Source organism: Cryptomeria japonica, chromosome 1, assembly GCF_030272615.1.
Source record: "Cryptomeria japonica chromosome 1, Sugi_1.0, whole genome shotgun sequence".
Lineage (NCBI taxonomy): Eukaryota > Viridiplantae > Streptophyta > Pinopsida > Cupressales > Cupressaceae > Cryptomeria > Cryptomeria japonica.
In genome coordinates this window covers 187,103,752-187,128,558 of record NC_081405.1, presented here as the reverse complement: position 1 = coordinate 187,128,558, position 24,807 = coordinate 187,103,752, and the positions used below count along the sequence as shown (strand labels likewise).

Below are 24,807 nucleotides of genomic sequence, written 5' to 3'. Positions count from 1 at the left end.
AAATACTTCATAGCTCGCATGACACTAGCAAAGAAATGAAAGAGAATGCATAGAGGAATGTATGGGGTAGGGGAGAATTGAAATTGAGATGATTGATGCTTGTGGCATATTTGTTTTGGTTACTCTGGCAAATTTTTAATAAAATAGTTTTGAAATTATTAAATTTGGTAAATTGTGTTTTGAGTATAATTTGACTGAATTGAAATTCAGTATGATAAAAAATAAAACCTTCATATACCATGATCTATGTACAAATTAAATTAGTAGAGAATAGAATATTGAGCAAATAAGATAAAAAAAAATTCACAAAACCTATTAAAGCTATTATTAGTCAACTATGTAAAACATAATTTCTCTATTACACTTTAAGGTGCAATCTATAATTATTGAAGAGCACACAAATTAAGATATCACATTTCAATCGGTTCAATAAGGATTCGTTCTACATGATTCTTGATATCTTTGGTAGAAATGCTAAATCCATCTCTTTCTTTGTAGAAAACTTCAAAACACCTTGAACAGTCATAAGCATAATCCTTGATGCAATTTGGAACACCATCATTCTTCAAATATTCCAAGTTTAATTCTTTCAAATGTTCATCTAGCTTAAAATTGAGATACTTCAATGCATCTTTCTCACTGGATTCTAGATGCTCTTTCATATAGCATGCTATGGCTGAAGCAACTTCTCCACGATCCGCTTCAGTCTTCAAAACAAACAAATGATATTTAATTTTAAAAATACTTAAAATGTTAAATATTCATTATTTTTTTCCCTTATGTGCATTTTTGCACCTATAAATATCATATTTTAATTGATAAGTTACTGCATACCTTGAAGGTCCTAGTGTCACCTCTTAATCAAAGGGTCAATCCAAAAAGATAATTGAACTTAGATGGGTGATCAATATTTTGAATTTCATTTTTTGGAAGTGCATCTAACGTTAATAGTGACTGCAATGTAGTTGTACGAGAGTCTGAACTCTCTCTTCCATTTTCTAAATATTCCTTCAAATTGGGTATGTGCAGTCATCCCACTGCACATGAACACAATATTTTACTCAAATACAGTCACAGAGTTGTATATTATTAATTTTAATTTGCTTACATGTCTTAAAAACAATACCATTTTTAAAAATAATGTAAAAAATAAAATTTTAAAATTGTTTCAATGTGCACTTCACTTCATTATATGGAAGCTAAATATCTAGACAAATTTTGCAATAAAATTAGAAATAATAACCATATAAATATCTTTTTATTTAGATTAAGAGATGTGTATTCATACAGCTTTTCGAGCATTGTGGAGAGTCCCGTAGCCTTGAATCTTTGATGCCTCTTCTGCACTTTCAATAATCCCATCATAAAGTGCAGAATATGCGATTTTCATATATTTGGGAAGGTAATTTGGAGGAGTGGAATCCCACCTAAACAACATTTCAATTCTATGCATGATCATTTGCATAACAAAAACTAAGTATTTAAAATTAAAATTTGTAAGGGAATACTTACCTCTTAAAAGCCTCCATGAAATGTTTAAGTTCTTCAATAGAGCCATAGGTATCATAGATATCGTCAACTATTGTTGCAAGAGAAGAAAATTTTGCAAAGGCACTTCTAAATCCTAATTGTTTAGGTTCTCCAGTAATTGCACATCCTTGAAAGAGATATTCAATATGTCTATGACGACAAAAGTCCAATTTATACAACCTTGAATCCTTCCACCATCTAAACATCACAAAAAATTAAAACTTAAAAGTATAAGATATAAAAAGAATATCTAAGCTGATATAAGCTCAACTCAACCACAATGAAAGATTTAAAAGACTTGTACTAAGAAACTTATTCACAAAATTGATGTAAGAAAAATTACATATCTTTCAGTCAACTCGCCTAGAGATTATTGAAGCTCAGGCCGATACAATGATTGTAGAATATTAAAATCCAATTTAGCTAGATATAAAATAGTTTGATTATCCATGTTCCTGAAAATTAGACATTAGAGAGATATGTTTATAGGAATATTCTCTTTGAAAGCTAGTATACATATAAACATCTTTAAAACTCAAGAGTATTGGAATTACATGAGCCATGAAATGTTTTCTCCATAGATATCAATATAATTTCTTGCTTCCAATCTGAGCAAATTTGTGCGCCATCCGTACTCTAAATTAAATGTTATCTGTTCATACGAAAAAATGAATGAAAATTTAGATGAAATAAACATAATTGTTATGCATAATGTAACATAATAATCAGAAATATAGATTATGTGTATATGTACACATATCATTGCTACCTCTTTTAGAAGACTGGCACTATGAGACTTTTGCAAGATTTGTTTTAAATACATAGTACTAATGGCTTGAGCTTCATCCATTATTTTTTCATTTGGAATGGCAATCAATGAAGCTCGAAACAAATTTAGAATACATTGTACCGCCCCTTCTATTTGTGTAGTGCAACATAAGAATTGTCCATCCTTTGCTTTGAACTGTTCTAGCACATCTGTCATTGCATCATCCAAAATAATATATCTTCCAAAATAATATATCTAGTTAGAATAAAATAAATAAATAAATTCAAATTTCAATAGAAAGCTTCAATAGTAGAGCATATGAATCAGACCTGAAGAAACGGGATATCTGTGAAGACGAAACGTGGCTGATTTGATGTCAGGTAATTTTGATAGCTAAAATGGGAGACAAGTTCATGTGATTATTCCTGTTTCGGATAACGATTTGATACTTCTTTATTAGTATCTGGCCCATAAAGATACAATAATAATTACCAAAAAATAGTCATGGGCACAGACACAAAGGCTAATAATAAAAACGACGTGGAAGCAAAAAGAAGGGAGTAAACAGACACAACAAAGAAAAGTGAGATCTAGTGAAGCTCATAAAATTTGATGTCCAAACGACCAAGGAAACGGCTATGACATTTTCTAATGTATGTAAATCATTCAATACTAACTACGCTATCCCAAACAATGTTGTAGTACATCTTCAATTATTTGATCATGCTAACATATTTGAGCATGCTTGACATGAAGGTCACATGCTTCACAATATTGCTAGTCCATTAGAAATTCAAATTGGAGGAAACTTTGAAAGGTTCACCACCAAGAGAAACTACAATAATACCTACACCATCTTTTGATCATGCATTGTCCAAGAACATGTTAAATAAGTCATCCACGTCATGAATGGGAGTAGAGCAAGAAGCAAGACCAAACAATCTATGGTATTGCATCATGATTTCTAATCAAACAGTTTAGGACAACATCTAATTAGAAAAATGTATTGGTAGTGCTACAATAATAAGTACCATTTACTTTTGTCTCTACAACTTATCATCTCCATGAATTAGAATGGTAGCATAATACTATTTTTTATACATACTACCATTTATTGATGTTGCCCCTTTTTTAGATAACAGCATAAGTCACTTGCTAGAGCAATAAATGATAATTGTATTTACTAGTAAAGAAGCAAGTTATATATTGAATTTAATGTTTGTGATATTCAGAAGTCTAATAAAATTTACCTTTCAATAGCCTACGAAAAATTATTTAGGTTACCATATTATTTGAAACCTAAGAACCCAACTCATTCATAATTAAAAGAAGAATATTCTATAGAACCTGTATACACCTAAAAATGGTCTGAAGATAATTAATTAAACAAGCAATTATTTAATTAATCTCCCTTCCCAATTTAATTAAATTCACTAAGCAATTTGATTAAATCTCTCTTTCATCTAGTTATTAATAAATCTAAGGATTTATTAAATAGGTTCATTTCATTTCACCCCTTTAATTAATTAATTCAAATTAATTGATTCCCTCCACCAAAATCATTTCTTCCAACTCCTAATTAATTAAAACAATTCAAATTCATGAGTTGTTGAAACTAATTAGCCATTTGCCTATTAAATGAATTTCTAAATTCAAAACCTAACCCATTCTACTTACCACCTTGTCCCCTTTCATCCAACATCTTCTAGAACCTTTGTGACACTTGTCACTAAGTGTTCCCTTTAATCCAACTCCCTTTGCCAACTTCCTCCAATTTAACCATTGATATCTTCAGATCAATCTCAACCGTTGATTCATGCCAACTCACCCCTAGCCTTGGGAAATCCTATAAATAGACCTCATTTTGGAGCAATAAGGGTCCCAATTTGATTTAATCAATTGCATTGTTATTATAGGCATCTAGCTTATAGTTTATCATTCTTAGCAATGTTATCATGCTCAATTTAGCTTAAATCTTAGCTTAATCAATCATTCAAATAGCTTAATCATGCTAGGATAATCAATCATTCAAATAGCTTAATCATGCTAGGATAATCAATCATTCAAATAGCTTAATCATGTTATTCTTTCTAGATCATGCATTTTCAGCATTCAAATCCTCCATCTAAGTGTAGTCAAGTCACTGGAATTTGCATACTAAGATATGAGAGCAAAATTCATACTCGCATTTACTAGGAGGCAATAAGTCGATTAGCTATGGTTTTGTGTTCCATTGTTTCAATTTTCTAACCACTTCTTATAATGATTTATTGAGTGCATTATGTTTGCAGGTACAGGTACAATTCACAGAGCACGATAGAACCTAACATATAATTATGAACTAACCATCTATCTATCACAAAAATTTATACAAAGGATCAATATTGCGCTAACTATTCAAAGATAGACCTCAATGGTGTTGTATGTAATTTTTTTTTAAAGAATATCATTATGGATGTTGGTAGATTGGTTTTAATTATTGAGATAGAAAAAAATACCCTATGCTCTAAGACATTGAGGAGTTCTCTTAATGGCACTATAAAGTTGACTTGAATCACCACTTGAGCTATATCAATGGACGTATAATTTGTTAGAGGGATAAACAAAATATTTTTTATATAACTTGTAGAAATGTGAATGATATAGTGTAATAACAGGAAATGGTGATAGCCTAAAAAAAATTGCTTATTAAAAAAAATTGTAATAAGAAATTGCCTATTTATTAGTTAATAAAAATAAAAACTATCATTACTACTACACAAGTGAGAGCTTTGATATCTTCAGTATATATATCAACTCTTATACCATTAACAATTTATTTTCTTAAGATATATTAATTCTTAAGTAGGGAAACATAACGTCTTGGGTTAGTAGTACAATCATACTAGAAAACTTAATCATCTCCATTGTCAATTGTGTAGTCCATTTATTTATTGATATGTTCATAATAATCTTTGTAGTGCTTAGAGTTATCATCATCATTATTTAATTCCTTTACATAAACATCATAAGAGTAATCAAAAACTTTAACTCATCATATGATAATTATTAGGTTTTACAACATAAAGCATCCAATTTAAAATTTACATAATCTCTCCATAGAGAATTTGTAATTTCCTTCTCTAGTTATTTTTTCCTTTCCTAAAACCACTTGTCTCTCATTTATTTGTGCTTTGATTGATAAGTATTGCATTTTTTTCTGTAGACATTGGAATTTATTGAATTATTTAATAATATAAACCCTTCTCATTATTTTCCAACATGCATGACATATACATATCACCCATTAGTTTAACATATATTTCTTCAACATTAATATACATTCTTGGAGCACTTCCATTTGGCTACTTTAGCATGCTAAGTTGTACTCACCTACAGTTTTGTTCTCACTTTGGCATTCCATCCTCTAAGGCCTAACTTTAACACCTATCCTACTCAAACCACTCATTTACCTCACATTTTTACCAAATTTCTAGCTTATTCACTAGATTGGATTCCTAATTTGCAAGACTAGGACATACCATGCCTTGATCCCAAATCAAGACCAGGACGTACCATGCCCTGGTCCAAAGTTAGAAGTTTACACCTGTCACAACCCTCCTTTATCACTTTTGGATTTAAAATAAAACTCTATTATATTTTTGGATAAGCTATTTAAATGATTCAATGAATATTATAAAAGGATAAAATAATAATACACACACACACACACACGGAAAATATACATTATTTTTATTTATTTATTTTCCACATCCAATTATGGCACATATTGTAAGAAGAATAAGAAGCTTCTAGAGGATTCTCCACCACCTTGCATGTAACTCCTCCACTAAGACTAATCAATTTGCATGAAGTCCAAAATTGGGAAAGAATCTCCTTTTTAATTAAATTTTCCAGATAGTGGAATGGAGGGAATTCTCTTATAAAATTATATGCAAGTTTCAAAGAAGGGAGTTGGTTATGTTTTGAAGAAAAATTTCCCAAGTTTAGAAGTAGGATTCTCTTTATTAGTCTCATTTTCGTTGCAGGAATTCTTAAGTTGTTGTTGAAGGTTTCTCTCAAAGTTGCAAGGAAGGATCAAAGAATAGCTAGAGGATTCAACTTCGAGCTTTAGTAAACCAGGTTCTCTCCTTTTATCATATGAGGAATTTGTATTATCCAAATATATAGTTTTTAGATTACTTGGTTGAATATAGTATTCTGAAGAAATCATTTCTCAATTTCTAGATAGGGAGAAAAAAAATCTATTTTTGTTTTCTTTAAGAAATGCAGTGATATAGTTTCTTCTCTTTTTTTTTACTAAATGCAGATTTCTCTTGCATATCTTATTTAATCTAATTTAAAAGGTAGAAAATCAAATTTTTGCTCTTTTGTTTTCTCTTAGATGATATTGAATATAAAAATAAATAAATCTCCCTCTCTGTGAATGAATAAATAAAATCTCTCTGTGAATATTAGTTAAATGAGTTGAATAAAATTTCTCTGTGAATATTAGCTGAATCTCTGTGAATATTAGTTAAATGAGTTGAATAAAATTTCTCTGTGAATATTAGCTGAATCTCTATGAATATTAGTTAAATGAGTTGAATAAATTTCTCTATGAATATTAGCTGAATCTCTGTGAATATCAATCGAACAAACTCTCTCCCTGTGAAATCTGAAAATAAATAATCTTCCTATAAATAACTCTCTATCCCCCTCTCTAGACATTGGTTGAAAAATAGAATATATATAATCCCTACGTGTTAATTTGTATTTCTCAGTTTAAACACCTACCTACTTCTGGATAATTTGTGCATCACTGGAGCAAATTTACTTCTCTTGTTATTTTTATTTCTCTGTTTTATTTCATCCCTGGGATTAATATGATATTCTCTCTTACATTAATATCTTCTTATGTATTCATACCTTTTTTATGTATTCTCTTTATATTCAATTTAATATCCTGGAATGAACTATTATATATATATGCATTATGTATTAGTAAAATTTATGCAAAGTAATTAATATTTATATTGCACGATATAGTGTCTGTGTGTACCGGCTCGCAGGTGGAGGACGGAGTTAATACTCCGCAAGGAGTGGTACCGTAACGGTACCCCCCACTAGCCTGCGGTCACTGCTACGCCAATGGCCGCAGGGTAGTGGAGGGGACCCGTGGGGTCCCACTCCCATTAACCCTTATTAATGCCAACCAAACATAGTTCAAAGGCAATGTTAGCTTTTAAAAGAAATTATTTTTTTCATATATGTTTAAATTTTACTTTATTTTAATTCCTTCTTTTTTTGTGTATATATAAATCTTACTTAATAAAATTTTTAAACTTAGGTAATTATTAGATTTATAACTAGTTTTAACAAATTTATATTAAATGATACTTAGATCTTCTTAAGATCCACTTAGCAATTAAATGATTTGAAGCTAAATTCTATGTTGGGATTAGTGGTTTAATAAGCGATATTCTCACATGTAACTTACCCTACCCTCACTTCATTCAAATGTCTTTACATTGATTTCAATTATTGGTGTTCCCATCTTCATGCAAATTACACATTTAATTGTTATTATGCAAGTTACCTAACTGCCATTATTATGTAGGTTATATTCAAGTTTTGAATTAAAAAAATAATTTTAGTTATGGTTTTATTCCATGTCATTCATCAAGTAGTTATTTCAATTAATTGAGCTTTGCAATGACTAAATATATGCATTCAATTCATAATTATTTTTCAAGCTTGATGTTTATCATAAGTTAGAAAATTAAATAAAGGAAGTTGGAAAACCAAAACCTAGTAGCATTCGGTATATACAATGCCTCTGGGTCACGCTTAGGGGTAATGCCGTCGTGTTGAACTACTGCACTTAACACCAAATAAAGCTACATCAATGACGTCTCTGGCATTATCCCTATAGATCGTTGGGGAGTAATAAGGGACACTTGGAAGTTAAATCCAAGGGGTGGGTAATCCCCCTTGGATCGATAATTTAATAAGATAATTCTAAAATGAACCTTCATTCGCTGAGTTAAACTATAGTAAACCCCTATAGGGATGATGAGTGAAATGCTTTTATAAAACTGATTTAATCTCGAAGAATTATTGTCGATTGGCAATTGGTCAAGGGTGATGCTCAAGATAAGAATTAGGATCTAGTTGTTTTAGGCCACAAGCAATAGGCCATCTTGAGCCTTTGCTTAAGCACTACCATCATGGGTAGCAACCGCAGAGAAACTGTCTGGGACATTGACCCTAGAAAGGGTTGCGTACCCACTAATCAGTTTACATCAAACCATAGAGTAGAAAATAGAACTACATACTTTACGCCTTGATGCCATGCCAAAGCGGGTATGTAGGCAGTCTTGGGATGAAGTTGTCCCTCGTACTCAGGCGTTCGTGGCTGGGGTCTAGGCTTGGTAAAAGAAAGATTGAGTAAGAATCCTATTTTAAAAGATAAGATAATTAAAATTGGAAAAAGGTAATTCAATGCATACTCGGAAGGAATCCTGTATGGATTTGCTTGACTTCCTGAGGCTTTAAGACAAATTTTGAGGTCGAATTCAAGCTTGTATTATGTTATTCAAATACTCCTAAGGATGACGAACTCGGTGCACTTCTGTTAGAAGAGTGTAGTACTTAGTGAGTGGCTCAGGACCCGAATGGTCCCGATGAGTCTAAGTCTTTGGCCAGAGCACCTCCTATCCCGATTAGATAGATGCCTACCCTATATCGGTAGATTCCTATCCCGTATTGGATTGATGAAATCTTATTGTAACATCATAAATTGTATGCACTTGCTAAAGCAGTACAATTTAACACCTAGTTTAGCACCCGCCTTGGCATAGTTGCATTTTGCATTGCATTTCCCCTTTATCACTTTAATCAAATTAATTAGGTCTAAAGGTTCTATTTCATCATTTTCCACATCATAAAGTCGGGCCCTTTCACTAAAGCGTGCCCCTTTCATTTTATTCTTCCAATACACTACTTAATCAAAAACCCTAATTAGGCCCTATTCTGAGCTTGGGGGCTTGATTTCGGGGGTCAAAACATCTCGAAATCACCTGTAACTTCGGGATTCTCTCTAAAATCATCATATCTGACGGCCCTAAAAATTTGGTGAAAAGTTGTCGGGACCGTGGCGCCCGGAGTGCACACGGTCCCGGACATTTTTCTCAAAATTTTAGGAGCGCGATCCAATCATAAAATAAAGCTTAACCCCAAGAAATTGGAAGGATATTCAATCTCTAGGTCGGCCAAAAGATGAAATTACGACCTAGGGTTTCATACATAAGAGCTCTCTTTCTTCATTTGAAGGGATCCGAATTTTCTTTTCAGGAACCTCATATGCAGCGAAAGAGCAGATCTTTGAAGACTTCAACAACATTCAACATCCCTCTATCAAGCATTTATCAATTCTATTCATTCATTTAGGGCTTGGAAGACATTGAAGAACAATAGGAGATCACCGACTGAAGATTGGCTTGTACTCCTCCCTTGAGGGTTGGGTATGATTTCATGTTGTTTCCATGTCTTTGCATAAGCTTCAATATATCATTTATCCATGCTTTAGATCACTTTGCATCTTGATTTAGAGCATTTACATTATCATTTATAAGAAATTAGGGTTTACTTTCTAGGTTGCTCTAGTTTGCTTACTTGCATTTTAGATCTTGCACACACACAAGGTCTGCACACACATTACTTTTACAATACAACTTGGCTATTCGTGGAGGTGGAAATCACCGAAGCGGGGGTTTGACTAAGGCAAAACCCTATATAGCCGCCCAAACATCCTTTTCAGATATAAGTGTAGGTTTCGAGACTCGGACGACGCCGCGGGTTGCAGATCCGGAAGAAGCAGGTCAAGACAACACCCCACATCAAATTGTAGAGCAAGATACCAGGACAGGGGCGTGGGGTACCCTGGTCCTGCCAGGACAGGGGCGCTGGGCACCCTGGTCCCTGGGCGCCCTGGTCCTCCTGACAGACAACATTTCAGGCAGTTTCCAGAGTGCAAAACAGCAGTTTCAGGTGCAGTTTCAGGTGCAGAATCAGGACAGTGGCGCCCGCGCCCCTGTCCCGAACATTTCCACTCAGATTTTGACTCCGGGTACGCATTTGCATTCTTGTCTTATCCTTGTGTTTACAGCTTTCCATTGTTTAAGTTCAATTCTGCAATCTTGTTGTTAGCTCGTACTTGCATTTTAGGGTTAGGAATTGAACTTGCATAATCTTACCTTTCAATTACAACAAAGGAATAGAAATCCTAATAGGTAGCCCGTGGCTCTCTCTTTAACAAAAAGAAGTAGCCAATTGTGTGATACCTCTAGGCTCTTTCGTATTCCGTAATGTGTGACAAAAGGTAGGATTAGGGCATGATAACCTAGTCTCGCTTTTTCTCCCACACATTTTGGTGAACCCGACGTGAATCTATCATTGCTTCTTCTTGCATTGCATTTGTTAGATCTAGATCTATATTTAGTGTGTTTTCATTTCATTTTCATTAAAAAAAAAAAAAAAAGAATTAAAAAGAAAAAAAAAAAAAAAAAAAAAAGGAGTGTGTTTCTTTGCATTGTGTGTTTAAATTTCATGCAATCTTTTATTTCAAAATGTCAGACTTTTATTTGCAAAATGTTCATGCTTATGATGATTATTATGAGTATAGCCAAGATGAATTAGATGAAGCTTTAGATGAGTTTTTGAACCCTAAAGATGCCAAACCTTCATTTTACCAAAAACTCATAAACCTTGTTACTATGTCATTTCGTTGTGATGAGAAAGATAAGTTGAATGAGTCCTCTCAAGGGTACATTCCTATCAACTCTTCCACTAAATCTAGTAACATGGTTGTTTTCAACAATCCCCTCTATGAGGAGATGTCTCCTTTTGAATCAAAAGATAAACCTTTTAATAGATATGATCATGCTTTATTGGATGATGCTCTGGATGACTTTGTGGCTTTATCGAAATCTCTAAACAAAAACAAAACTTCTAAATTGGTTAACATGATAAACTTGAATGAGCATAAAAATCCTCTCTTTGAAGTCCAAGGTGCTTATCCTTCTCCCACCTTTCAAGGTCCTAAATCACCTCTCCTTACTGTCCAAGGAGGGTATGGTCATGATTCCTTTTGTACTCCGAATAAACCAATCATCACTGTGCAAGGAAGAAAACCTATAAGTCCTTATAGTTATGCCAAGCAAATAACTAGAGAGAGTTATCATGCGGTTGCCCATACTTATCATACCAGAAATAATAGGCAGCCTAGTCCTCCTCCTGTTATTCCAGTTTCTCTTCCGAATCCTCAACCAATTCTTCCGCAAGCTCTGCATATTTCACAAGTTCTTGGCAAGGAATATGATCTCATAGAACAACTTAAAGCTACCCCTGCTAAGATATCCCTTTGGGATTTGATTCAAACTTCTTCCGCTCATCATGGAATGTTACAAGATGCCTTGAAAGATTTGAATGTTCCTCCACCGAATACATCTAGTAATATAGCATCTTTGGTTAACTCTGTGATGAATCCTAAAGCTCAAATTGTGTTTACCCAAGATGAGTTGCCTACTAGTGAAATCCAACATCAATATGATCCCTTGATGATTGTGGTTATCATGAAAGACACTGCTATAAGACGAACACTAGTAGATAATGGCTCTGGTCTTAATGTGTGTAGCATTAATCTTTTGCATAAGATGAATGTGGATACATCTCTAATTGAGCTGGACTCTCATCCTATTCGAGGCTTTGATAATGTGGCTAAAACTTCATTAGGTACTATCACCTTACCCATCACAGTGGGGCCTGTTACTTTGCCTACTCCTATCCATGTTATGTCAGGAAATCTAACATATAACTTGCTATTAGGGAGACCTTGGATTCATAGTATGCAAGCTGTCCCCTCTACATTGCACAGACAAGTTAAGTTTATCTACAACAATAAGACATATACCTTGATAGGTGATACCAATTTTCAAGCTTGTTTGGAAACATCTACTTCCAAAGGGGGTGCCTCTAAGCCGCCCTCGTTTAGTGGTGACTCTTTAAACAAGATACCTATCGGTGAATCCTCACTCTCTGATGATCAAAATTCTTTGGATGAGTCTGGAGCTCCTGAAGAAGACTCTTCTCGACTTGAAACTACACATAAGAAGGATTTTGATCCTGAGAAAGTTCTTGCAGACGACGATTGGGGATCCCTTGATTTTAATCCTACCTTTGTAGGTGAATATAAGGTTCCTTCTAGAGAGCTTAAAGCTGAAAAGAAGGAAGAAGCTAAAAATCAATCAACACTACCTGAACCTATGAGTAATAACTTTGTGGCCGCTTCTCAAACTTCTTCTCCCCGCACCTCTAATTCTGAAGAGTTTGATTCTTTGTCTTATGAAAAACCGCCTTCTCTGTCTGAAATGGCTGATCGTTATGGTCGTGGTTTTCACATTTTTGCTAAGCATGGGTATCATGGAAATGGTTGTGGCGCTCACGAACAAGGAATAAAGGTTCCTCTAGAGAATAATCTTCACAACCATGCCTTTGGACTTGGCTATAATCCCTGTAAGCGCACTAAAGCTTCTAGAAGACCCTGTATTAGTGTTAATGCTATTTCTACCTCTCTATCAATGCAACACCCCGAGTACATTGATGAGGATCCTTCGTGTGCTTGTGCTTTTGATGTTTTCCCTACCGATGATGCTTTAGCTGAATTTTTAGGAGCATATGATACTCTTCCTCGTTATCATCACAATAGGGGACTCCCTTATTGTTTGAACACTGAAGCCTATTTTGGAAAGGAGACGAATAACGATGAGATTGTGAAAGAATTCCCTCAGCTAAAGGATACTCCTCAACAAAGTAATCTTCTCATAAGTGACACCACTAATGTTAAGATGGATCCTTGCAATGAAGAAAAAGTTATTAAAATTGGAAAATGTTTGGATGAAGAGGAACAAAAACAATATGAAGATTTATTGCATGAATTCCCCGAGATCTTTGCTTGGACATACTCTAACATGCCTGGTATAGATCCTAAGATTGTTACTCATAATATTGTCTTAGTCCTTGATGCTAAGCCCGTGAAACAAAAGATTCAAAAAATGAATCCTAAGGTGGCTTTGCTTGTTAAGGCTGAGATTGAAAAGTTATTGGAGGCTGGATTTATCCGCCCGATTGATTATTCCCCATGGATTTCAAATATTGTCGCTGTGGCTAAACCAGATAATAAAATAAGAATGTGTACCGATTTCTGGGATTTAAATAAGGCTTCTTTAAAAGATGATTTCCCTCTTCCAAACATTGACATGATAGTTGATTCTACGGCAGGACATGCCTTATTATCCTTCATGGATGGTTTTTCAGGATACAATCAAATTTTCATTAACCCTCAAGATCAATTCAAAACTGCTTTCACCACTCCTTGGGGTACGTTTTGTTGGATAATGATGCCTTTTGGACTTAAAAACGCCGGTGCAACTTATCAACGAGCGATGACCCTTATCTTTCACGATTACATGCATAAGATTCTAGAAGACTATGTTGATGATGTTTTAGCCAAATCCATTCTTCGCATAGATCATATTAAGATCCTTCGTCAAATCTTTTAAAGGATTCGTAAATATCACATGCGCTTGAATCCCTGAAAATGTGTTTTTGGTGTGGATAGTGGAAAACTATTAGGATTCATAGTTTTGCATCATGGGATTGAGGTGGATACTAAGAAAATAGATGCTCTTGTCAACATGCCACCTCCTAGAAATGTGTCTCAACTCAAAAGCTTACAAGGAAAAATTCAAGCTATTCGTAGGTTTGTATCTCAACTTGCGGATCGTACTTTTCCTTTCACTCAACTTCTCAAAAAGAATATCACTTTTCAATGGAATGAGGATTGTCAGCAAGCATTTGAAGATTTAAAAATGTATTTGGCTAATCCTCCTATCCTTCGACCGGCCGAACCTTCTAAACCCTTCCTTCTTTATACAGCGGCTTCCTCTCATGCTCTTGCAGCATTATTGGCACAACATGATAAAGATGGTAAGGAGTGTCCGGTTTATTATGTAAGTCGTACCTTACTCGATTATGAGACCCGATATTCTGCGATAGAAAGACAATGCTTGGCCTTGGTGTTTGCGACTCATAAATTGAGACATTATCTCTTAAATTCAGAAGTCCACGTCATGGTAAAGTTTGATCCGTTGAAGCATCTTTTCTCTAAAACTGATTTATCAGGACGCCTAGCTAAGTGGGTTATGATGTTAACTGAATTTGACCTTAAATTTGTTTCACAAAGAGCAATTAAAGGGAAAGCGTTGACTGATCACTTAGTTGAGGCCCCTTCACCTTTCTCCTTCCCTAACCCTGAGTCTTTTCCTGACGATTTCATCCTTTGTACAGAAAAAGATGAAACTTGGGAGTTATACTTTGATGGCTCTAAGTGTCGTACGGGATCGGGGGCAGGTGTTGTTCTGATTTCTCCTACAAAGAAGTCCATTCCCTTATCTTACCCTCTCAATTTCCTATGTACCAATAACATTGCTGAGTATGAGGCTCTTATAGCAGGAATAAAGGCAGCCTTAGCTTTGAGTATAAAACACATACATATTTTTGGAGATTCTCAACTGATTATAAGACAGGTAACAGGATTGTATCAAGCAAAACAAGACAAGTTATCACAATATAAAGACCTTGCTATCTCTTTGTTACAAAAATTTGATTCTTACACCATAGAACCTGTTCCTCGAAAAGATAATCGACATGCAGATGCAATGGCATGTGTGGCTTCTCTTGTATCTTTAGAGGACCCCGTGGTTGATCTTAAATTTGTTATTCACAACCTTACTTCTCCAGCTATTGTAGATGATTCCAGCCTGGTGACATGTTGTGACTTCGTAGACTCAGATGAATGGTACTCGCATATCGTAAGATACTTGACTGATGGTACCTTTCTTGATTCTGCCAATAGGAACACCAGGGCTAGAGTTCGCAAGTTGTCTGCTAGGTATATCATTCTTTCTAATGTTTTTTACCGAAGGGGTTATAACGGTCTTCTCCTTCGCTATCTTAATAAATCAGAAATCCCTATTGCTCTTGAAGAGGCGCATTCAGGTGCCTGTGGGGGGCATTTTGGAGGTAAATCCTTGGTTCAAAGATTACTTCGTATGGGATATTATTGGCAAACTATGCAGCAGGATTCTTTTTCATTTGTTAAGAAATGTCATCAATGCCAACAACACAATAATTTGATTCATGCTCCTACCCAAGAACTCCGTTCTCAAGTAGCTTCTTGACCTTTCTCTGCATGGGGGTTGGATCTCATCGGTAAAATCTCTCCTCCTTCATCTCAAGGACATGTTTTCATTATAACCGCAACAGATTACTTTACAAAGTGGGTAGAAGTTGTTCCTCTTCGCTCCACTACAGCTGAAGTGATTTGTCGATTTCTTCTAGAAAACATTATTTCTCGATTTGGAATACCTTCCACTATAATCTCTAATAATGGGACATCATTTAAGAATAAAGACGTGAAGCAATTCCTCGAGAAATATCATATCAAACATCAATTTTCTACACCATACTATCCTCAATCAAATGGTCAAGCCGAATCATCCAATAAAATAATCGAACAAATTCTTCACAAAACTGTGAATAAGCATGGTAAGGATTGGAGTACTCAGCTAATCTATGCTCTTTGGGCCTACCGAACGAGTGTACGAATTGCCACGGGAACTACTCCTTATAATCTTGTTTATGGTGCTGATGCTATTATGCCTTTAGAATTAGAGATTCCATCACTTAGAGTTTCTCTCAAAGGTATAATAGATGATGACTCCTATAGAGAACAAAGACTTCAACAGCTTGAGATGCTTGATGAACAGCGTATAAATGCTCTTGAGCATATTCAAGTGTATCACAAAACTCTACAACGAAACTATAATGATAAGGTTATTCAATGTTCCTTCTCAGTGGGTGACTTAGTGCTCTATGAGAATCAGCGCAATGTGAATGCCTTACCTAAAGAAAAGGGAAAATTTAGTCCTAATTGGCTTGGACCGTATATCGTTATTGAAGATTATGGATCAAGTGCTTACAAAATAGCGGATGTAGACGGTATGCCTCTTAAAGACCCTATAAACACTATGCACTTGCGTAGATACTATGCTTAATTCCTCATTCCTTATCATTTATCTATTTCCTTTCTCACTTCTTCAAAAGTGGATAATATGTTAACATATCTTTGTTAGAGCAAGTAGAATTAAATGATGTTTTGTTTAATCTATATTGCTTCGTTCCTGACAAGCATGTGTCTTTACTTTATGGTTTGTCTTGAATTCATTTATGTAAATTACAAAAGATTTACATTTTCATTATGTTGACATATTATACAATGTTTTTATGTGTTAAGTTGAATCATGTCATGTTGTGTTTAAATTCAAATTAAATCACATTGGTTATATGATTCGTAGGCTTAATACATACTTTCTTCCTTATCATCAATATAGTACTTGATTAAAATTTTTAATTAAGTCACACATGTATCAATTTAATCATGGAGCATTGAGAAATCAATCACATGGAAATTAAATTTAGAACATACATGTACATCTACCAAATGTATTAACTTTAATCACAATACACATTGTTTAGGCATTAAAGATAACACGTTTGAAACAAAGAAGCATGTATATATATATATGTGGATCAATATACAAAGGTAGGTCACTACACATCCAAAATGTGACCTACCCTACATCATAAAATCATCTCCTATCCCTAGGGCTGGTGGCTGGAGAGTGATGACTAGATGCTCCCTCCTGATCCGGCCGTGCAGGTGGACCCATGGGGGTATACCGTGATATAGATCGTGAATGGCTCCGAGAGGAACTCCTACGATCCCTATCCATAAGGATAGCGTGATATGAGGTAGCCTCGGCCTGAGCTGCTACTAGATCACGCTATGCTCGCTGAAGGTCCTCTAATAGAGCCCGCTCTCTCTCCCTCCATATCTCTACCTGTACTCGAAATGGGGAAAACAAATCATCATGCCGACCCGCGTTCTCTTGAGGTCTATAAGCAACCTGTGAGGAACTAGGGATCTGCGCTGTCGTAGAGATATCTGTCACTGCTTGCTGGATCAAGGAGTGCCACTCCTGCACATTAGCTGTAGCAGTAGAACAGATTTTGTGTTAGTACCATTTTATATCATCAAAACATCAATCAATCAATTTAAACCTACTATACCTGGATCTCCCTCACGCCAGTAGGGATCGTGATATGGTAGCATCTGTGACTGGGAACTACTAGGCTCCCCACGCTCGAACGATCTATGCGCGATAGGTGCAGGTCTTCGTAGCACCTCGTGTTCCCCCTCTTGGGGAATAATGGGAGGATCTAAGGCTACAGTATCATCCCCTGAGTGGTGAGGAGCTGCATCTGACTCCTCCTCATCATCTCTATCCTCCTCCTCCTCTCTATCCTCATCCTCCCCGTCATTCTCATCCTCATCTGCATCCTCGTTCTCCTCATCATCATCTCTCTCCTCCTCATCGTCATCCACGTCCTCCTCCTCCTCGGCACTAGGCTGATCTCCTATAGGCAGATCAGGACCTCCTGTCTCCTCATGATCCTCTCCCTCCTCTGGCTCCTCTGATCTGGATCCCTGATCCTCATCTTGATCTCCATGCCTCCATGGACCTGGATGGCCTGTGGGGTGATCTGGTGGAAAGATAGGCCCTGGGTATGATCTCACAAACCAGGAATGATACCTGCGCTGTGCCTTGGGGTCTGCAGCATAATCAGTGACCACATCCTGATCGGACCCCTCTATATCTGTGATCTCGATATCATCTATCGTCGGTCTCGCTACTGCTCTGGGTCTAGGAAGGACTCGCGAGTGTCGAGTGTAGATGGGCACATCGGCTGGGACACACTGCTCTAGCCCGAACTGCCTCCGTACTCGGTCAAAGTAGAATGGGACTATGATGTGTGGATATCGTCCTCTCAGTAGGCGGCTCCTCTGTAGGCATGCTAACTGTCTCTCCATCCCATCCCATCTGTGCATCCGCAGATATGGTCTCCACACGGTCACCTCAGCTGTCAATCTGTCAACTATCACTCTCCAATACAATAGATCTCCAAATCTCCACTCGCTGGTAAGTGGATAAGCAAATACCCTAGGTCGCTCGCTAGCCATACTCATCGGATAGCCAACAGTTCTGGTGCATGTAAAGTGCTCAACAATCCACACCTACAGAAGTGTGCATGTCATCAAGCTGCAACCCTGTCCGAAAACATACTCCTCGAGGTCGTGATAGAGATGTGCAAGCATACTCTGACCCCAGGCATATACTCTCCTGTGTCTCTCCATATCCCTGATGCACCACGTGAGACCCCCATGCATGTGTGTACCTCGCCCATTAGGGCAGACAGCTAGTGCAATGATGGCTATCATAAGACGTCTCATGAGGGGTACCTCTCCTGTAGGATGTAAGAGCCAGCTGACCATGATACGACCTCTCGTCTCGCTCGGCATGACTCTCCCTATGCAATATACCTGCTCCCTCTGATGATCCTCTACTAACCGATCGGTCGCATATGTCACGGTAACTCCTCTGATCGGTAGGCGAAGAATGCGGTACACATCCTCAAGTGTCACCATCATCTCCCCTACTGGAAGCTAGAACGTGCATGTGTCAGGATCCCATCGCTCCATGAATGCCATCAGCATCGCGGGATGAAATCGAATGGCCGGCATAAGAATCATAGACCACAAACCTACTATCGACAATGTGTCTCTCTCTGCCTGAATGAGTCGGGGAATCTGATCTCGCAAACTGCGTAGAATCTGTCCCGCCGTGTGCTCTCTCATATACGGGAGACCCTGCATCACAAAAACATAACTATAATCAGTACTCAATCATCAAAAATCATTCATGCAAAACTGTCGAACATCGTATGCTAACCCTGGCATCTCTCGCCAAGTCCTGATTGGGACCATGGTGCCTTGACAGGGACCATGGTGCCCTGAAGGGACCATGGCGCCCCACAGGGACCATGGTGCCCTGTGTAGGACCCACGGTCAGGTTCCAAGGCCCGCAAACGATCATAGAAAGTCAAATGCGGAAAATCAAAAGTCAACGTTCAGTCAACTCACCTCGTCTAGTGGCTCGTCGTCGATCACGGCCTATCGCATGATCTCAATCCTCGTGGGACGCTCCGGTCGTCGTGAAGGCATGATGATGGCTATATGGGCTCCGCTGCAATGAACAATACTCAGAATCAACAAAGTGACAAACCCAAATGTCTCTTTCAAGGTATATACGTTCATTCCTTTACATTTACTTTCAAAACCCTAATTTTCCTCTTTCACTCATTTCATCATAACTTGAGTTTGGGAGATGCGATTTTCGAACCGTTTGTTGCGTAGGAATCGTATTTTTGTTCCCCTACTCTCGGGATGTTCCAAAAAGTGCTCTGATGAAGCCTTTTCAGTGAACATCCCTCATCAACACTCTCTTACACAATTTGTCGTAAGTAAACATGCTACCCTGTTTCACCTCCCTAATAAGCAAGTCGAAACAGGGGGGGGCATATAGCTACTCGCAAATTTCATCACCTTCCTTAGTAAGCATTAGGTGATTTTGTGATCTAACGTGTGTTTTGTAGGGTGCGGTTCCTAACTGTGTACTGCAGATACCGCTGGGGGCTTCGTCCGACAACTTATGGATATATCCTTTTTCAAATGATGTTTACTTTCTGTACTTTAGCTTGCATATGCACGTAGTACTCATATGACCACTAAAGTGGGGGCTAAATGTAACGTCATAAATTGTACGCACTTGCTAAAGCAGTACAATTTAACACCTAGTTTAGCACCCGCCATGGCGCAGTTGCATTTTGCATTGCATTTCCCCTTTATCACTTAATTAATCAAATTAATTAGGTCTAAAGGTTCTATTTCATCATTTTCCACATCATAAAGTCGGGCCCTTTCACTAAAGCGTGCCCCTTTCATTTTATTCTTCCAATACACTACTTAATCAAAAACCCTAATTAGGGCCTATTCTGAGCTTGGGGGCTTGATTTCGGGGGTCAAAACATCTCGAAATCACCTGTAACTTCGGGATTCTCTCTAAAATCATCATATCTGACGGCCTTGAAAATTTGGTGAAAAGTTGTCGGGACCGTGGCGCCCGGAGTGCACACGGTCCCGGACATTTTTCTCGAAATTTTAGGAGCGCGATCCAATCATAAAATAAAGCTTAACCCCAAGAAATTGGTGGGATATTCAATCTCTAGGTTGGCCAAAAGACGAAATTACGACCTAGGGTTTCATACATAAGAGCTCTCTTTCTTCATTTGAAGGGATCCGAATTTTGTTTTCAGGAACCTCATATGCAGCAAAAGAGCAAATTTTTGAAGACTTCAACAACATTCAACATCCCTCTATCAAGCATTTATCAATTCTATTCATTCACTTAGGGCTTGGAAGACATTGAAGAACAATAGGAGATCACCGACTGAAGATTGGCTTGTGTGTATGGTAAAAATGGATAACAATAATAACAATATTGAAAGGCTAAATAGATTCAACCACAAAACCCTAGCCTAACAATCAACAAAGATCCACCATAACATATGAAGATTACCTAAGACAATGCAAATCAACTGAAATCACAAAGATTATACCATCACATGTCCAATAGGGTTTTGATCTCCATTCTTCCTATCTCCATTGATCTTGCTTGATATATTTGCTCTCAGATTTTATATGCACAAGAGCTCAACAAAGAACGGAATGTGGTTGCAAGTAGGATCGTAGTGTAGTCAATTGATCAAGTAGTTAGGGTTTGATAATGAAGGAAGCATCTCCTTATATAGAAGACACAATATGAAATGGAGGGATAAGATTGAGAGGTGTAAAAGGAGGTCGGCTAAGATTAGAGGGTAGGTAGAAGAAATAATAAAATAATGAAAGAGGTAGGTAGTGTAGGAATTAAGAGATGAATGACATGTGTCATGTGTAGAAAAGGTTAATGAATTAATTAAATAAATAGAGATTTATTTAATTAATAGAAGAAGTAGGATAATTAAATAAATAAGATATTTATTTAATTTAGGAAAAGGATAATTTAAATAAATAAATGTATTTATTTAAATGAGAAATAAGGCTAGAAGAGGATAAATGAATTAATTAAATAAATAAAGATTTATTTAATTAATAGAAGAATTAGGCTTGGATAATTAAATAAATAAAATATTTATTTAATTAGACTGGACAATTTTAGGTGTCTACAGCTTGTACTCCTCCCTTGAGGGTTGGGTATGATTTCATGTTGTTTTCATGTCTTTGCATAAGCTTCAATATATCATTTATCCATGCTTTAGATCACTTTGCATCTTGATTTAGAGAATTTACATTATCATTTATAAGCAATTAGGGTTTACTTTCTAGGTTGCTCTAGTTTGCTTACTTGCATTTTAGATCTTGCACACACACAAGGTCTGCACACACATTACTTTTACAATACAACTTGGCTATTCGTGGAGGTGGAAATCACTGAAGCGGGGGTTTCACTAAGGCAAAACCCTATATAGCCGCCCAAACATCCTTTTCAGATATAAGTGCAGGTTTCGAGACTCGGACGACGCCGCGGGTTGCAGATCCGGAAGAAGCAGGTCGAGACAGCACCCCACATCAAATTGTAGAGCAAGATACCAGGACAGGGGCGTGGGGTGCCCTGGTCCTGCCAGGACAGGGGCGCTGGGCGCCCTGGTCCCTGGGATAGAGGCGCTGGGCACCCTGGTCCTCCTAACAGACAACATTTCAGACAGTTTCCAGAGTGCAAAACAGCAGTTTCAGGTGCAGTTTCAGGTGCAGAATCAGGACAGTGGCGTCCGCACCCCCGTCCCGAACATTTCCACTCAGATTTTGACTCCAGGTACACATTTGCATTCTTTTCTTATCCTTGTGTTTACAGCTTTCCATTGTTTAAGTTCAATTCTGCAATCTTGTTGTTAGCTCGTACTTGCATTTTAGGGTTAGGAATTGAACTTGCATAATCTTACCTTTCAATTACAACAAAGGAATAGAAATCCTAATAGGTAGCCCGTGGCTCTCTCTTTCACAAAAAGAAGTAGCCAATTGTGTGATACCTCTAGGCTCTTTCGTATTCCGTAATGTGTGACAAAAGGTAGGATTAGGGCATGATAACCTAGTCTCATTTTTTCTCCCACACACTTATGTCTCGTATAGACAAGTGCCTAACCCGTATGGTTAGATGCTCATCCCGGATGGATGAATGCCTAATCCAAATGGATGGATGCCTAGAGTATGCGATTGAATCAAACACAAATGATTAAATTTAACAAAAAAAAAGAAATGGTCAAATTTTGTTGGGTTATTACAAGTGGTATCAGAGCCAAGTTTCAAATCTAGACCTTGTGCTCACTTCAATTTATTCAACTAAGGGAATGTTTTGCAATGGTAGAAATTAAATTTTAAAATCTTAAATCAAGAACTAACTACATAATTTAACTTTCAAGTAAAAACCTATAATGGCTAGAGGAAGAGGAAGAGGAAGAGGAAGAGGAATGGGTAATGGAAGATGTACTAGGGGTCAAAGGGAAGAAAACCATGAGGAAAACCATGAATAAAACCATGAGGAAGACCATGAAGAGGATCGACACAAACCAGGAAATAACAAAGATGGGGTCCAAGCTATAATCGACCTTCTAACCGAATAAAGAGATAAAATCAACTTCTTGGAACAATCAATGCAGGACCTTAGGGAAAGGAAGAATGACTTTGAAAATAGAAGTGGTACCGAAAATGGAAACCCTGGTAGCAATCAAGGGAGTATGGTGGGTAATAGAAAAGAAAATAACATATTGGAACTCTCCAAGGACTTAAAGAAAATCACCCCTCCTAAGTTTGATGGGAGGCAAATTGGTGAAGGAGTTGAGAATTGGCTAAATGAAATGGAAAAGTATTTAGAACTAAGAGATTTTAGCAAAACAACCAAGGCTTTATGGGGTTCCTATCAACTCACAGGGGAGGCAGCTAGTTGGTGGACCAACACCAAGGAACAAAATGGGTATAGCAGGGATACGGTCACATGGGATCAATTTGTTCACCACTTCCGAGATAGGTGGCTCCCTCAATTGTTCTTTGATGAGAAGGTGACATAATTCCATAATCTACGTCAAAGGCCCCTATCCTTTCAATAGTATTGGGATAAGTTCGCCAAGTTGCTTAAATATGTACCTATGTACCAGAAAGATGAAGAAGGCCAAGCAAGGAAGTTCATTTTGGGGCTAAATACCAACATAGGGGCAGAGGTTGACATGCATGGACCCAAAAACATGAACAAAGTACTTGAAAAGTCCCTAAGGCAACAGAGGAAGATTCAAACACTAGCAAGGCAGAACTATAATGGGAACCACTCATTTAAAAGGAAGCAGGAATTCAATGGGAACACTAATTTCAACAAAGATCAAAGGAATAATTCTTCTGAAAGAAGGCCTAATCAATATCAGAGGAATGAAAATAATAATAATAACAGGGGCAATAATAACAGAGGCAACTATAACATGAATGATCATCAGAACAGGTTAACTTATCCACCCAGGGCCAATGAAACAAGGAATGATCCCCCTAGGAATCAAGGTAGGAGGGGTCCTCCAGGTGGATGCTTTATGTGTGGGGAAAACCATTTTGCTAGAGAGTGTCCCCGAATGCAAGGACAAATTAGGGCCAATCAACCCCAACAAGGGCCCCAACAAAGGATTCATGCAGCAGTTAGGAATCGAAGAGGAAGATACAAGAATGTTCCCTTGGAAACTACAGGTACACTATTTGAACGACCAATTTCAATTCTAATTGACACTGGATCATCTGAATGTTTCATCTCACCTGAATTAGTAAGCAAATATGCATTAAAAGTTAATCAAATGGAGTCATCATGGATGGTTCAATATGGGGATAAAGCAACTAGGGAAGTAACTAAGTGTTTGTTGAGGGCAAGGGTACAATTTCTTGAGTTTGAAACAAGGGTAGATCTCTATGTGGCACCCCTAGGATTATATGATGTAATTATTGGAATGAGTTGGTTAATAGACCATCAAGCTAATGTAGATTGCTATAACAAAGTTGTTGAATGTTTGGATGATGGGGGGAAAAAGGTCAAAATCCAAGGAAAGTTTAAACCCATTAATATAGAAACCATCTCAGCCATGCAATTAAAGAAGGAAAGGAGAAGAGGAGGCTTAATCTATATGGTTGAAATTGATGAAGGAAAAGAGGAAAATACACCAACCTTTGAAAATACCCCCTTCTTAAAAGAATTCAAGGATGTTTTTCCAAAATAATTACCCGACTTACCCCATACAAGAAATTTTGACTTTTCTATCGAAGTACTACCAGGAGCTGAACCAGTGTCAAGGGCACCTTACAGAATGAACACAACTGAATTACAAGAGCTCAAAATGCAATTAGAGGAACTCTTGGCTAAGGGATT

General features: G+C 36.9%; 1 pseudogene; it reads right to left on the bottom strand.

Moving 5' to 3' along the window:
• Positions 1-366: 366 nt before the first annotated feature.
• LOC131066138 (alpha pinene synthase, chloroplastic-like) overlaps positions 367-24,807 on the bottom strand; it is a 46,829-nt pseudogene continuing 22,388 nt past the window's right edge.